The following is a 17,041-nucleotide window of genomic DNA, read 5'->3' on the forward strand; positions in this document are numbered from 1 at the left end:
CTTTGTCAGACCCGCTGGTGCTGGAACCCTCCTGGCTGGTAGAAAACTTTAACCAAAATTGTGAAAAAACTACAAATATCTTCTCCAGCTGGAGCTTGTTCCTGTGCAAGGCTTTTTGTTTCCAGTGGCTGTGTGGTGAGTGAGTGGCAGCCACCAGCAGCCCCCTGACAGGTGACAGGAGGTGACAAGGGGCTGCATCACTGCTCAGTTTGTTGTGGAAACTGGTACAAACCACAGCACTGACACTTTGGAGCAGGTTAAGCAGCACTTTTATAGAAAACTATGAGACCTTTTGGCAGCTTGCAGGTGAGAAAAAAGCTATCTGCATGTGCACAATACACTGTATTTGATTAATTGAAATTGCTAAGAAATCAGTGTAGGGTTTTTTTATATCCCAAATCAAGGGAGTGATTGAGATTCTGTTAATAAGATTTTCTCAAAAACTCGAGGGATAAAGGAAATTGTTGCTTGATGCAGTGGCATCTTTTCGATTCAGATGGATTCTGATGATGAATAGGAACATCCAGAAACACTTAATTTTTTTTATTTTCACTTTTAACATGTCTTGGTAATAACAAGCCCTATGAATAAATATACCTGCTAAAACAGTGAAATGGCATTGAGAGTGTTCCTCCCCTTGCAGTGCAGCAGCTGGAAAATTATGATCCAGCCATGGTGACACAGTTCCCCCCCATGGAGCACTTTTGCAGCAAGACATGCTAAAAGCAGGAATAAGATAAAATGTTATTATAGGGCCATTGATCTTGTTACCTAAAAGGAGTGAATACAGGAGGCAGAGCTGACAGAGTGCTGAGCTACCCCGGCCCATGCAAGCTCAGTACAGAACAGTGGACAACAGCCTCAGCAGATCTTTGCCCAAATTATGTGGGGGACGGAGAGCAGCTGACCTTCAGAACTTTCTAGGACTATAAAAACTGTCAGGTTCCCTAAAAAAACAAAGTTTGAATGACAACTGCAAAAACATTCTCTATGAAAATAGGAATTTCACTTAAAATTTTAAAAATTTCTTTCAAGCATCAAGTGTCCCTGCCAGGTAATATCATGGAATTTTATTACCTGGTTTAAAGTCCCAGTGCAGAGGTTCTGGAACAGAAGTGCTTCACACACAGTTATCTATGGGGACTCCAGCAGTGCTGCTCATCCCAATCTGGTGACTGGCCTGCCTGGGTGACACAAGCCCTAAGCACATCTGCAGGGACATTTTGTTTCTATACTACTCAGTAATAGTAATAATAATAATAATAATAATAATAATAATAATAATAATGGATTCTGTCCCTCTGCAGTCTGTGTCAATCATTCATTTTCCCCTTTACCCTTTGTTGTCAGAGTCCTTTTCACCATCCGTGTTTTCCTGCAGAGGCACAGCAAGTCAGTCCAACTCATCCCTCACCACTAAAGCAGGGGTAAGTCTGTTGGAATCAGCAGTCTTTCTGTTTTGAATAAAATTTTAAATATTTAGTCTGAAGCTTGGGCACAGCACTTGTGCCACATTCAGTGCTGACAGTCAGAGTGAGAAGCAGAGCAATCCACTGATGGAAATAATTTGGAAGTAAACAGACAAATTCATTCTGGTTTGATTTCTTTTGTTTTCCTATCCATGAATCATTCAGGAGCTGACTGAACATTCTCAGAACACACCTTGCTTTCTCTCAGACAGGCAAGATTCTCTTTCTGCCTCCTGCTCGGGTGCCTTGGTGCCATTTGGTGTGATTTTGGTGAAAAAGTGGAAACTCTTGGCTTGTGCAGCTCTCCTCCCCTCTCCTCTACAGCTGAGCTTGCAAAGGGGATTCTCTGTGGCTGCCAGTGATTTTGAGTTGCCTATCAAGAAACTGGTCTAATCTAATCTAAAAACTCTTAAGTGACAGGGAGTTTATATCGTCGCTCTCTGGGAAGAACTGATGCTCAAAATCCATATTTGGTTGTTTTATTTATGTCTGCCTGGCAGCTCTTGGAAGGAAGTGTGTTTGGATGTAATTTTTCAGCCATTTTCAGGTCCAAAATGAGACCTTAGACAAAGGAAAATGCAATTTTTGGGGTGATGAACATGTCATGAGGAAATGAGCCTTCTTTACTTGTTCCTGTCCCTAGAACTAAATATCAGATATAAAATGAACAAGGTTCCAATCAAAGACTCATCTGAGGTGAAATCCAGTGTGAGACCTCCTCCATCACTCAAAATATTCAGAATAAATCAAGCTTGGCCATGGCCATGGGGTAGGAATATCTGTACACCTTTCAGCTCGAGTAAAAGATGACTTTTATATTAATTCCAGCAATCCAAGTTTTCCATTTATGTCCTCTGTGTGTTTTCCAGGTCCTGTGATTGTGGTTAGTTTAAAGGGTTGAGTTTTTTTCTCCTTCGATAATAATCCATGCTTTCTGGTCAATGAAATAAAGCAAATTGACACTAAATAAAAACTAATTAAACAATGTGATTATAAATTGTTTATCCTCAGGGAATAGATTATAAAAAAAGTGGAAATAAATGGTGTCAGGGTGCAGTCTGAATAATAATAATACTAATAACAAATTCTTGCAGCTTTGGCTGCCAGTAGCCAGCCACCAGCTGAGTCAAGATGCACCCTCATCTCCTGCCCATTGGCTTTGAGCAGCAGTTATGGATTAAGTCTGACAGAGTGAAAATAAATGGGAGAGTGTAGCTGAAGCCAAGCATTTATCAATCCTGGTTGTACTCTTTGCAAGGCAAGCCTGATACAATTTAATAAGATAACAAAAAGCTTAACGGTGTCTTCAAGATGTCAAAATATGGATTTATGCCCTGTATCCATGCTACTGCTCTTAACTTGATGAATTTTAAGCTGTTTCAGGTTTTGGGTTTAGCATCCATAAGTCAATAGGTGCAATAGGAATTATTTTTAGGTACTAAAGTGAATACCTGTGCATGCATATGGCAGGGGTATTCAGAACTGCCAGGGATCATAAAATGGGGAGAAGAACCAGAGAAATCACTGGGATAACAGGTCTGCTCCCTCATTATAGGTCATGCTGGGCTTTACATTCTTCAAAAGCTTTGTTTCAAGCAGTTTAGGGATTAAACCTGTGGGTGCAGGAAGAGAGAGACCCAGAATAAACCGAAAGAACATTTCCTTACTTTTTCTTGTTGCCCTTTTGGAACTGGAGATGTTACCATGGTCCCTCTTTTCTCTGCTCTTCATTACATTTAAAATGAGCAAGCAGGATGCCATCACCAGCAAGGTTACTTTTCTATCCCTTATTTAATATATTCACTGGTTACCAAACCTTTGACTCCAGTGACGTTCCACTGTGTGGGTTTGGTGACTTTTTGTTCAAGAACCCTGAGAATTTTCACAGCACAGAACACATGGGCCTGTCTGCTGCCTGCAGCATTTCTCTCCAAGGAGAGAAAATTAAACAATTGCAGGTGGGTTTTGTGCCTGTGTGTAATAAATACTATCAAGATATCAATCATTGGTTAAGGTAACCTTTTGGACTGCACAGAAAGAATCCCTGTAGTCTCTCAATGACTATTTATCATTCTTTTCGAGAGTGATTTTGATCCAAATCGATTCTTTTCTTGTGCTGCTCTATTTTTATGCCCTAGTCCATCTTTAATATACACCATGGCACTATCTGTTCTTGAGCGTGCAAGGACTTTGATGAATGTACTCCAGCCACCACTGTTTTTTCATACCAGCTCTCCATTGATTCTCATAATATCAACTTTCACCACTGGCACCGTTTGTGAGAATTCCTCTGGTTCGTTTTTAAGGTTGTTGGTGCACAAACAGTTCAGTTCTTCCTCAGCAGTTCTCTTTGGGGCTTCTTTGATCAATGCCATCTGCCCTGCTCAGGAGGGACGTGCCCCGGTGGCTCCAGCTCTTCAGTGAGGTAGGGCAGGACTGGCCCCACAGCTCTGCCAGGTCAGCCCTTGATGCTGAGCACAGAGAAGCAGGTGACATTCCCGAGCCCAATTTCCAGAGCAGGAGGGGATGTTTAACACAGAGAAACCGGTCAGTTCTCTTTGTCAGAGAGGAAAGGGATGGTTTTGCCTTGATCTATTTCGGAGACGATCAAAGAACGGATTAAAGGGCCCCAGAGCTCTGTTCAGCCATGCTGCTGAACATCTGTGTGCTGGGTAACGATGCTGTCAGGCCTCCTGCTCCCCTCCTCCTGCCTCCACCTCCACCCAAACCAGCTTCTTGCTTTCCTTGGGATGCTTCCCCACATCCACATTTGCATACCCCCACGCCTAAGAGCTGATGGGATTGATCTGGTAGCAAGGGGGTTTAGGCTGGGGGTTCAATGCAATAGCATTTCCATCACGTGCCAGGGCTGTTTTCTTAGGCTGGGGGTTAAATGAGATAGGTGCAGAATTTCCATCATGTGCCAGGGCTGCTTTCCTGCTCCACATCCACTCCCAGGCAAGGAAGGAGCCCAAGGAATTCTCAGTGCAGCAAAACCAGCTGCAGTTCTGCAGCTTTTCCTGTGGTAATCAACCGCATCTTATGCAGCAATGAGCATTTTCCTGTTTGGAGAGCATCTGGGGAAATGCCTTGGAAGCTGCATTAGAAGAAATAACCTTTAGTGGGTTAGTCCACAGCAGACATAGCTTTAAATTGTTTAAGAATGAGGCAGCTGAGCAGCTGGAACATGCAGGAACTGCACTTTTCATGCAGTTCCTCTGTTCTTTGGATGATTTAAAGCCTTCTTGTCTTGCTAGCCCCGATTAAAATTGTTAGATATGATTTTCCAGTGCTGTTTTGTATAATAAATCATCTGTTATAAGCCAACTTTTTTCATCACCAGCCATTGTGATGAGTGCTCCTCTGGAGTTTGATGTATGAGGCACCAGGCTGTATTTCAAAAATCTATTTTAATCCACTGAAATGAAAATTTTACTATTGTTAAATGCAATTTTTACTAACTTACAGAAATATTACTAATTATTAAGGAGTTAGGCCAAGTCTTTCCACTTTAGTAAAAGTGCCAATAGATCTTAGTGATGTGAGAGCTGATAATCATCTTTTCTTTATTATATTTATGCAGATTCTAGATGTATTTATCATTTAATCAAAACATCTGTTTTTGAAAATGAGGAAATAAGAAAAGGAATGTCATATATACTAATTCAGTTGCATTGTAATGAGAAAAAAAAAAAAAAAAAACCTGATGAGATCTACAAATGTTTAAGTTTAGCAGTCTTTCCCTTTGCATTCATTGTTCAGTGGGTTAAAAATGCTTTTCTCCAAAGCAGGTGCTGATCTTGTTTTCACTCTTGGTGAAGAAATGTCTCCAAAAGAAGCTTGTAAATGCTGTAAGGAGAGCAAAGCTGAGCAAAGGTCGAGAACAGTAAGTGGTGAAAAATGGCATTTCTGCAGAAGAAAAGAGAAACCTGGGCAAACCAAGGTGCTGGACCTGCTCAGGTACTGAATAACAAATATTAATTGCATTAAGTATTTTTTTTTCTTTTTTTCTGAATGGATCTCTTTATGGATGGCATGATTAGAAGGAAGCAAACAAAAAATATGTTCTATCAACTGTCTTTTCCTTCCTCTTTTCAAGCATATTAAAGGAGCCAAATGCTTCCTATTCAGTTTGGACTGACCTTTATATGCTTCACTTTTAGTCTAAAAAAGGCCTAACTTCAGTTCACAGGGATTGTGGGCTAAAAATTAAGGTGAGCATGGGGAGAGTTCAGTTTTAAAGAATAATGAGCTAATTACATCCAGTTCTGTCTCCAATTATTGCTTTAAACTCCTTTTTCTCAACGATGTGCAGTGCTTTCTATCCTGCCTGAAATTCTTTTTCCTTCCTGCACAAGAGCAGAAAAGGCAGAAGCGACTGAGGTCAGCTGATCCCTTGATGAAAAATGGATGTGGTCAGAGTTCCACCCTGCTGCTGGAAATGTGACAAAAGCCTTTGGCAGGGAGCGGGCAGGCCCAGGGGACAGGCACGAGCTGCTGGGGCACTCGTAGGAGATGTAGGGACCACGTCCTGCTGTTACCTGTCGGGAATGGAGCTTGCACCGAGCTCTCAGGTCACAGCTCAGAACCCTGCAAGCGCCTCCGAGAGCCAAGAAAGGCCCTGGAAGGAGAAGAGGGTTTGGTGGAGGTGCTGCAATGCCCCTGCAGTGCTGTGGGCTCTGTCAGGCAGTGAATGCAGAGCCCTGAGGAATTCAGAATTCACAACGCAGTTATGAACAAGTTCATTGGTTAAATGCGGTTAAAGTAGTTAATGCACTTACAGTTAATTATGTTAATTAAATAGTTGTTAAATGTTAAACCCATGTTTACCCTCACTGTTGACCCCTTAGCTGTACCCCTTTTCTGTCCCTGTAACCCTTGTTGAGTCCCTCGGGTATTGCCTACGCTGCTCCACAAAATGGCGACCTGGGAAACATGCAAATCAGGAAAAGTGCAAGGAAATCCAACAAAAATACCCTAGAAACAACGAGCCAACCTAAAATTTGAGCAACTAACCAACTAGACCTACCGGCAAGAAGTCCCTGTACCCTACCAACATGGTTTTAAGCATCACCATAACCTCAGTAGAACTGATTCAGAGTAGGACCCCAGCCAATGAGCCAAAAGAGCTCTTCCAGGCACGCCTGTGAGGATGGAAGCCCCGGTTCTGCTGTGAAGCAAAACTGTTCACCTCCTCCTCTGTGTCACCACAGGGATCAGCGGCGGTGTGCGCGACCCCTCGGGCCCCCACCCAGAGCTGGTCACTTCAATAAAGGCATTAAAAAGGAGCTGGTCTCTCCTTGCCCATTTATTTCAACGCTGCAGCAGGGGAATGAGGAGTGAAAGGAGGAATTGGAGCAAGGAGCCAATGCTGAGCATCGAGAGGGGATCAAATGTGCCCTGGGATAATTACCTGAGCAGCTCTCAGGTGAACAGAAAGCACTGTTCCCTTCTTGGGAAGTCAGATAATTTAAAGGACACCCATGAGAAAAGCCCTGGTAACAAGAGGCTGGCACTTGGACTTTTTTTTTGTTGTTTGAACAATATTAAGGCTGAGCTAGCACCTCATCATTTCACTGAGCAGGGTCCTATTGTAAGTCACAGATTACAGCTCAGAGAAGAAAAGAAATACAAATAGTAGGATTTATAGAAAGCAAATAGTCATTTTGTCTATTAAGGGAGAGTCAAACTCAGTGCAAGGGAAGGGTGAAATCAATATGCTGTAACTCATAAATGTAAAGGCAGTATAGAAGAAATATGAGATGATTTGAAGGTGAACTCACTACAATGATCACTTTATTTTTAACACAGTAAGTAGTCTAGTGGTTTCAGTAGCAAAGATGAGAAGTTTATAAAATGTAATAAAACTCTCAGAAGTCAGAGCTTTTTCCTGGGTCACATCACAATTTTTTTTGGAAAGAAACACTGTCAGCTGTCCATAATATCCTTCACTGTTCTGGATTTCTCTTCCTGTGTGTCTTTCAGGGAGAACCAGAATATTAATAGAGCCTTCTTCATTTGATTAATCATTAAAAGAATGGCTGTGATTTCTTTTGTTCCCTTCATAGAAACAAATGTAGATTTGAACCTTAATTCACATGATTAACAATTTCACAGGTATGGTCTGTCTGATTATTTCATTTTTTTTACCCTGAAATGCAGACTCAACAACATTATGCACATTGAGGAACATTTACTTCAGATTTTCTTCAGTCTGGTCCCTGGGACTAAATTCCTATTTACAGCTGGTGATCCATCATGTGAAGTAAAGTACAATAAGTGGGGAAATAAGTTCCTATATGTAGGTTTCTTAAGATTGAAGTACTTAAAATAATAAAGATTTTGAGACAAGGTAATCCAAGTACTGAAATAAAGATCTTGAGATCTTAAGCTACTCATATTCATTGAATTTCATGCTTATTCTTTATTTCAGGTTATCTGCTGTTTATTCCTTTGTGAAACTGACAGTTCTGAATAATCTGCTTTTAAAGGTAACATTCTAAATTATAATATCATTTTTTTTTTTTTTAACTATTGCAAACATACTTACAAAACTGTAGCTTCTTGGTCTTGCCTTTGAATGCCTTTCATTTCTTGGCCACAAAGAGGGAGTGAAAAGCAGGTAAGAAAAATGTGTTTATTTCTCCCTGAAGAGGGAAAACCCTGAAATGGCCTTGTGTGTAGAAAGGCCCCTTAGTGTGAAGAGCAGCACAAGACAAAGAATGAATCTGTTTGTCCCTAAGTGCAGTGAAGAGCTGAACAAGATGAGAGCAGAAGCTAATCCGTGGTGGCACTTGATGTATCAGTAGCTCACGTGAAATGACGAGTTGGAGGAAAGGCCACGAAGGCACGTGAGAGGTCACCTGGGAAGTGACAGAAATGGGAGGAAAAAATAAAAATAAGGAGAAAAAAAAAAAAAAGGGGAAGGATACAAAGAGAGGAATAGAGAAATGTTCCTTGCAGGGATGTTTCAGATGTCAATGAACCAAGTCTGGACTTGTGAAATCTACAGAAAGACATTGTGGATGTGAGATGAAGGGCAGAGCTGGGTGGGTGAATGTTGGGGTCAGCGTGTCGGGACCCCAGCAGTGTAAAAGTCCTTTTTTCCAGCTCGTGCAGCCAAGGAGGGAGTCTGGAATCCATCCCATTGCGTTCTCAAGGTTGTTTATTTTTCCTTCTCTATAACGTTCTTTCTCCGACCTGCTGAGGTCCAGCCAGAAAAGAAGCCATGGAATTCTGCCCCCAAGCCTTAGGCAGGTCCCACATTGTATACTCAAAACTACGTGTAGTATGTTTGCAATTTCGTGCCTATCTATCATTTATGTTGGACAGTGAGTCTCTACCTTAAACCAATAGAAAAGTGTCACCAGCACAGCAAGACATGGAGGACAATACGAAGGAGAAAAAGGCTGGACATGCCCAAATCCCTCCATCTTGACCCCCTGAACTATATTCTAAAATTCCCTTTTTTTCACCCGGTGTTAATTCAAATATCACACTACTTAAACCCTTATGGCTTGTAATTCCTCATACAAAGTTGGTAGTTTTTTCCACAGGCTAAAATGGAAGCCACAGGTGTTTTTGACTTCGTACCAGGGTCTCTGAGACCCCTGCCAGGGTCTGGGGACAGCCAGGGCAGGCAGAGGGATGTGCTGGGCTCTGACAGGTGAACACAGAGCTGGAGGTCCCAGCCTCTGCTTTCCAGGTGAGAGACCTCAGCAAGGACAATCCTCCTGGAGGCACCTAGCTCATGGTCCTCTCTTGGACAGGAACAAGCTGCAGATTCCTGTGGGAGAGGAGCAGAATCCCAGAGAGAAAATATTCTGATTTGGAAGGGACCCACAAGGGTCACCACGTCCAGGGGGAGGGAAGGGATGGCAAAAGTGACCACAGAAATGCCCTGTGGAGATGCTGGGACATCTGGGGACAGGAGGGGCTGGCTAAGAGCTCCCAGCTAAGCCAGGCTGCTGGTGGATAGCTTTTGCCACCTTCAGTTTCTCACAAGAAAGACTTCAGCTTGAATAGAAAGTCAATAGCTCTTTGTCCCTTATCCCTTTACCAAACCATCTCAGAGAAAAGTGCTGCTGTGTAATTCCGTGAAGAATTGCCCAGGAAAATCAAGGAATGCTAAAATTAGCAAAGATAATGTTTCTGAAAGCTAATGGGGGGAGGCAAAAGCCAATCCCAAGAGCAAGGCAGAGCTTTTCACACGCACTGTAAAGCGAAGGGACAGAGATGCACATTTCCCATCCTTGCAGGTCACTCCTCAGTGCTCCATCCTGATATGAAGAGATCCCTCAATAGTTAACTCAGCCAAGGGAGATTTCAGATCAATCCTCCTCACTCCAGCCATGCCTCCCTCCAAATCAATAATGGCTGATGAATACTCTGCCAAGCCCACAGCACAGCCACAATGGAAATCCTGCTCTGTTCCAAAGTGCCTTTGCAAGCCCCTTGGATAAGGGGTGCTGAATGCCAGCAGTGAAGCTGAATTCCTGATGATGCTGCCATTCTGCAGAGGCAGCACTGCACTCCTAACCTGCACCTTTCTGCCCCTGGAGGCTTTAGTGAGAGATTTTCTCTTTCATTTGAGAATGAATTCAAACACACGATCTATGTAGCTCTCATCTTTAATAAAGTCTCTGTTTTTTTTAATTTATTTATTTTATTTATTATGGTTTTTATTGCTTGCACAACAGCTGCTAAGTTGTTTTTCAAAATAATGCTCTGATAATTGGATATTTTCTCTAAGTGTAAAGTTCTGTAAGCAGTGCAAGCTGCTAGCTATTTGAATTAAAACTGACTTTTTCTGCAAAAGCTAGGAAAAATTTAAAAGTTGGAAGGATCAGATGGTTCACGTTCATAAATCAAATCCCTTAATTGCCCTGAAGTACTAAAAGAAGAAACACTTTTGTTAACTTGAAAGTTAGGATGCACTTTTTTTGGGGAATTCAACCCTTTTTGATGTAGATATTCTCAGTAAATCTGTGTGTGATTCTAATCTACAGTAGCATTGTCCATAATTAAAAATATTTTACAAGATGATCTTTCAAAAATCCCCAGTAATTAATAATAAATATCTCTTTTCAACTGCACATGAATCTACAATAATTAAATAAAACTGAAGTTTCAAGCACACCACTCCAGCCTAGGCAAACAGACTTGGCAGTTCTAAGTACAGATTTATGTCTGGAAGGATGCATTCTCCTTGAAGATGTTTGTGCAACCTACTTATCAGAAAAAAAAAAAAAGAGATTTCCTGGAGATTTCCTTTAATTAGCTGGAACAAGTCATTAGTAAAGCAAGCAACTAAAACCATAAGCATATAAGATAGCATGGTTTATTAAAAAGCAATAATTAAAAATATATCCTAAAATTCAAGAAAGGTGTGACCAGGTTCAGTAACAGCTCTTTCTCTGGACAACAATGAGAGTGTAGGAAGAGCAGATTTAGCCTGATTTAGTCTGACTGGAAAGATAATGAGAGGAGAGGAAATGCATGATCCATGCTAATGTGGTTTATGTCCCTCCCCTTCCCAGTTCCTGAAAGCCTCCATTTATTCCTGTGGCAATTAGGAGTCATCATCACTGTCAATTATATATTTTTGCAGTGAGTGAATGCAAGGTCACTTCCAAAAAATTCTGAATCAGATAAACCCAAAGTGTGGAATGCAGTGATTTTCTTGTGAATGTTCTCTGGAGCAGCCACAGCCCCTACCCACAATGAAAATTGGGTGCCCCTTCCCTTACCCAAAATGAGAATTGTGTGTCCCTTCCCTTACCCAAAATGACAATTGGGTGCCCCTTCCCTTACTTACAATGAGAATTGTGTGCCCCTTTCCCTTTCCCACAAGGAGAATTGGGTGTCCCTTGCCCATAATGAGAATTTTGTGTCCCTTCCCTTCCCCACAATGAGAATTTTGTGTCCCTTCCCTTCCCCACAATGAGAATTTGTGCCTCATTCCTCTCTCCCCAGGCTGAAAGGCACCCTGCAGTTTTGCACTGTGCATATTGACTCAAATGAAGCTTTGTGTAATAAGATTTAAATTGTAATGACTCATTATGTCAGTCCTTTTTTTTCTGCTGTTATTTTACAGAGTAAGTGTGCACGGAGCGCAGGGTCCTGCTGCAGAAAATCCCAGCAAGCTGGCAGTGGGTAAGTACTAAAAAAACCACAATGGAAACTTCTCCCAAAACCTTAGCATGACCAGAGGTCCAAAAGTCTGATTTGTGTGAGTGAGTGGCCTTTCACAGCCATTTTCATCTGTTCCAGATTTTCTCTTGAATCCATCCCATTCACATGCAGATCTTCACTGACTTTTAGTGGGACCAAATTGTCTTTATATGAGCCTGAGGTGAATGGCTTCAAAGTATTATTTTTCAAGATTGTTTAAACATTCAACTATGCACACTCACACAGAGAGCTGTTTTCTAATAATCCTTTTATCAGCCTGAAGCTGAAACAACTTTCTTTCTTGCAAGGATCTGTTATTGAGAGTTTCTTATTAGTAACTAGATGCTGACATTGATTTCATTAAAAAATAAGCACAGTCCCCAAGAGCTTTTGATTTTTTTTTTAATTGCATAACATGTAGAGTATAAACACAAATTGCTTTGCTCAGAACTGTACCTCCTTAATTGCCTGAATTAAAAGGATTTCTGGATCAGCAGTTTCTCTCATTGTTGGTACATACTGGTGGCATGTTACCAAGGTACCTCTGAAACTGCTAAACCTGGCTGGGGCCGAAAGCGATGTGGAAAAATTATTTTTGTGTGCTCTGTAAAGTGTTCAAAACCACTGTTATACTGTACCAGAGTAATGGCTATTCTGTGCAAGATCTGCTGTAGATAAATATATTTTCTTCTTACAGTGAGGCAAAGGAATAACTGTGTCTTGAGATACCATTTTGTGTCCAGTGCCTCTAACACACAAATTTTGTTGATTTGCACCAAAAGGTGAACTGATTCTAAGCCCAGAGTGTGGCTTTTTTTTTGTGTCAGCTTTATAAAGACAGATGTTAACCAAACTCTCCAAACACTCCTCTCTATATGATTCCACACCAGTCTCCAGAGAACAATTCTCTGGCTGGTTTCTAAATTCTGGTGCTCCCTGTTTAAATATCCACATGAAGGACAAGCAGGCTTCTCTCCTACCCATTTCTCATCTGAGAATTTAACAGCAGCAGTTAAATGACTTAATGCTATAAGAAAGTAGGCTGGGGAAGTGGGAGGAGAGTGAAAAATTGACAAAGGAATGGGAAAGAGAACTGATGCTTAAAGCTTATTGCAGGACATCACCGTAGCTCTTCTGACTCTTTATTTGCACTCTTGCTTCACTTAAGAATCCAAATATTTACAAGGCTGTAATTGAAAGGCAGAGAAGTGGTAAATATCAATGTCTAATAGCTGGTGTCCTTCTCCCTGTTCTCCCCTAATGCCTATGTCCTGGGAAATCCTGTCAATGAACAAACCCACATCAGTGGCTCCCTATTTCCCCAGCTCCTCCTTGGATGTACCTTTCTCATCCTCACAGAAAACTCTTTTGTATTTCAGGATTGATTGGCTTATCTTTTTATTGGCTGGCAGCTCTTCCTGCTCTCGTTAGTGCATGGAAGTCTAATTGTGCTGGGCAGCTCTGTGCTGGCAAGCAACTTTGAAATCATATGTGAAATGGAACTAGACATCATTAATTCTACTTTTTAGGTACGTTTTTCTCGTGTAAATGATGTGTTTTGCTCCATACCTAAAAGGACTCTATATTTTTTTTTAATATACTGTGATATCAATTAAGGAATATAAAATATATTCTTACAACTAATTAGAAGTCAGTGAGAAAATCCATGTGAAATTTATGGACATTAATACAGAAGAACCAAACAATTAATTTATGTTCAATCCAATGAGTCAGTATCCAACTTTTTTCCTCTATTTTTATATCAGTGTTTTAATTCAGGAGCAGGTAGGGAATATATCCATATATTTTATTTCTTTTGTAAAATTAGCTTAGGAAAAGAAGAAAACCACCAAAACATAAGATTGCAGACTTGCCATTTTTTTTCCTGAGAGGATCATAAATTATTTAAAGTTTCTTCATCTTCAGAATGCCCAGATGAATGCTCTGAGATATTCAAAGGCTAGAAGCTGAAAAATTATACAGGTGACTCAATAATTCTTGGCAAAAACTAAAATAAAAATCGTGTTTTATTTTTTATATTTTAAGTATGAGGGATTCATTTTTCTCTCTTCATTTCCCTCTGTATCAACAAATAATTTAAGACATATCAGTGTTGAATATAACCATAGATGAAATACAAATGTATGGGATCATTCATTTTTAGTTTCCTTAGAATTAGTTTTTTTTCCTTTTTCCACTTGGTCCTTTATACTTGAAAAAGCAATATTCCTCATGTGAACACTGCTAATTAAGTCAGGCATTCATATTTTTTCTATTACTACTTTTCTTGGTGCTTATTTAGGAACTTTGTTTGCAAAGTTGAATACTCAAGGTTCCTTTTCAACACTTGTATTGATTTTCTTTTGTCTTTCAACAAACAGGCAGCAATCTGTGCTTAACATGGAAAAAATAACAAGCAGGAAGAACTCCAGTAGAAATACGTAAATATTGGAAGGCATAGGAAACTTTTAAAAGAATTTTAAAACTTTCAAAAGAACTATAAAAGAAAACACTTTTAAAAATCAGGGCAACAACAATGTCCCATAAATCCCCCTCTCACTGGGTGAATTTCATTTCCTGACCTTGCCCATCCATTATCCCCTACCAGCAATAAACACCTAGGATTTGGTTTTAGTAAGAACTTTATGAGCCTTCACTTCATGTTAAGATTAAAAGGGTCATTCTTTTGTGCTTATACAGTGAAAGGATTCGGATTTTGGATTTTGTTTTTTTTTCCCTTTTAAATCTTAGCCTGAATCGGAAGGAAGGCTTGATCATCACTAGATATAATGCATTACCATTAAATTCATGAAGCAATTTTTCATTTATAATTTTGCTAGTCCAGGCATTCTAGCTTTTAGTTTAATTGAGTTTGTTGATAAATCTCTCATGACATGCTTTCTATATATGATCTTCCTATAAAAAATTTATTTCTACAGAATAAAATTCATTCCATGAATAGGATCAGAACAAGGTTTGTACATTGTTTAATCACATATTCAATTGGTTTCTAACAAGCAGTAGCAATGACTTAGATTGGCCCTCTGTTCATTTATGACTTTCACATTACCATTTGCAAAACAGGCAATGAGAAAAAAAATATGTTAAAATCACAGAGTTCAACAAATGTTTTCATTAAATATTACCAACTACATTCCATGTTGAAATGCAATATTCTTATTCAATCAATGAGTCCAGTAAATAAACACACAACTGCCTATGGTGACTTTAGCATCAGATTTTCTGTTCCCACAGGTGTCCCCAAGAGCAGGAAGGAGAAAAGCTTCGTGCTGGGGACGTGTTGGGTTCCATCAGGTTGTGTCTCAGCACACACACCTCACTCTGGGTGTGAGCAGGTGTGGCAGGAGGAACATTGGAAAATGCAGTGACTGCAAGCAGAAAAAAACAGAGTAACAGCTAATTTTCTGGAAGGGAATTAAATAAATGGAGTTCACATGCTCCTTCATGAAAAGGAAAAAAAAAATTAAAATCAACCTTCTCACTATCATGAGAATAATAATTATTTGCCATTCTTTTTGTTTTGGCAGCCAGCAATTATTACCTTCTACAGGACTGAGGCAGACAGAGACTCCAGCATACAGTAGAAAGGAAATAGAGACTACAGGTGTTAACTGCATTTTAGATATTTTATTCCTACATACACTTTTATGGATTTCGAAAGTGGATCAATTTTCCCTTCCTGAATTCTGATTACGATAATTTTTTTTAAAATTATTTATTTATTTTCAAATGAGAATGCTCTTGGCTTCCTTTGGCATATTTCTTGATAATATGACTGCTTTGGTTATTGCAGTGGTACCTTTCATGTCTCTGACCACAATACAAGATGTTTCATTTACTTAAAGCTTTCTTGATGTTATCGAACTGATAAAATTTACTTCAGTAGCCCTAGAAGCAATTCCAGGAATAAGACTTGATCCTCCACTCAATTATCTGTCCACATTCCATCAAACATCTGCAGCCAGGCTAAACAAAATGTAAGGACACCCAGCCAGGAAATGTTATCTTGAATTGACTTTTTCCCTCCTAATATAACAAGAATTAATGCCTGCAAGCCTCTTGGCTGTATGGAAGCCAGGCTCACCTTCATGATTGCCAAGCTGTTTTACAAACTCAATTATCAGTCATTTTAATTTCACTATATTTCACCAAAAATGCAGAGGAGGACTCACATCTCAGCAGAGGATGCAATCCCGGTGTGGTCATGCAGAACAGCTTTGTCCTTAAAAGTTATTAGAGCCAGTCAGTGGGAGAAGGGAAATAAAATTAGGTTGTCTTAATTCAGAGCTCTATTTTATTTTCATTGTCGTTTGGCTTTTTGTAATCATCAGCCTTATCAAACCATCACACTTGGATTATCTCTTTCACTTGATTTTGGAAGCACAGAAAAGTTTACCTTTGGATGTTTTTAACTAGTAAGTTTTTCAAGTAAATTTTTCCACCTTTTTTTTTTTTTTTGACATCAAATAATTTGGAAAAAGATATAGAAATTTAGAGAAAAAAAATACAGATTTACCATATTATATAAATAAGGTAGCACAAAATGTTAAAATTGAAATGCAAGAAGAGACATCCAGTTATAAAAGCGGTGCTTGGTATTTATACCAATTTCTAAGACAATTTTAGCATAGCCTGAAACCAGAATGGCAGATTTTCTTCTGGCAGGAGCAGCTCAGCCAGGTGTGAATAACCTGGAGGATTAAAGTGCATCAGATCCTTACAGCAAAGGACACAGGCCCGTGTCAGTCCCAGGAAAAATTCCTCTGTGCCTTTCGTGAAGAAATCCAAGGACAAAATGAAGAGGGTTGGTTGGCTGGGGTGGTTTTTATCTCCAGGTTGAGATAAAATCCAGGCATGAAGAAAATCCAGGCTGCCTGCCAGTTCTGCCTGTGGTTTGGTGCACAACTCCAGCACCCCAATCCCTCTTTGTGGGGCATAAAAAGAGGTGAGAGACCTAAAAAGAAAAGCTACATTAAGCACAAGGGTTCACACCTTTGTTGGTTTAGAGAAGATATGGAGGGGGTGTGGGGGAAAGAAAAGCAGACAGGATGATCTAAGCAACACGAACAAATCCAGTGTGAGGAAAAAGAATGTGAGAGAATTTAAAAGAGGAAAAATTTAAAAGAGGAAAAAAATTAAAAGAGGAAAAAAAATCACTGAAATGAAACAACTCGTGATGTTTTTTCATCAATACAGAAATCTGTGTGGTTATTCACAAATATTATTGAGGAAACAGTGAACCTAATAATGCTATTTCTTCCTAGCAGAAGGAATTTGTGACATGTTTTGTCCCATTCTCCCTAAACATAAACCCCTTTCTGGATAAAGAGAGGAAAACTTGTAACATTGCAATAGCTCTGGGATTTATTTAATTTTTT

Source organism: Lonchura striata, chromosome 4A (genome assembly GCF_050655825.1).
Source record: "Lonchura striata isolate lonStrDom1 chromosome 4A, ASM5065582v1, whole genome shotgun sequence".
Classification (NCBI taxonomy): domain Eukaryota; kingdom Metazoa; phylum Chordata; class Aves; order Passeriformes; family Estrildidae; genus Lonchura; species Lonchura striata.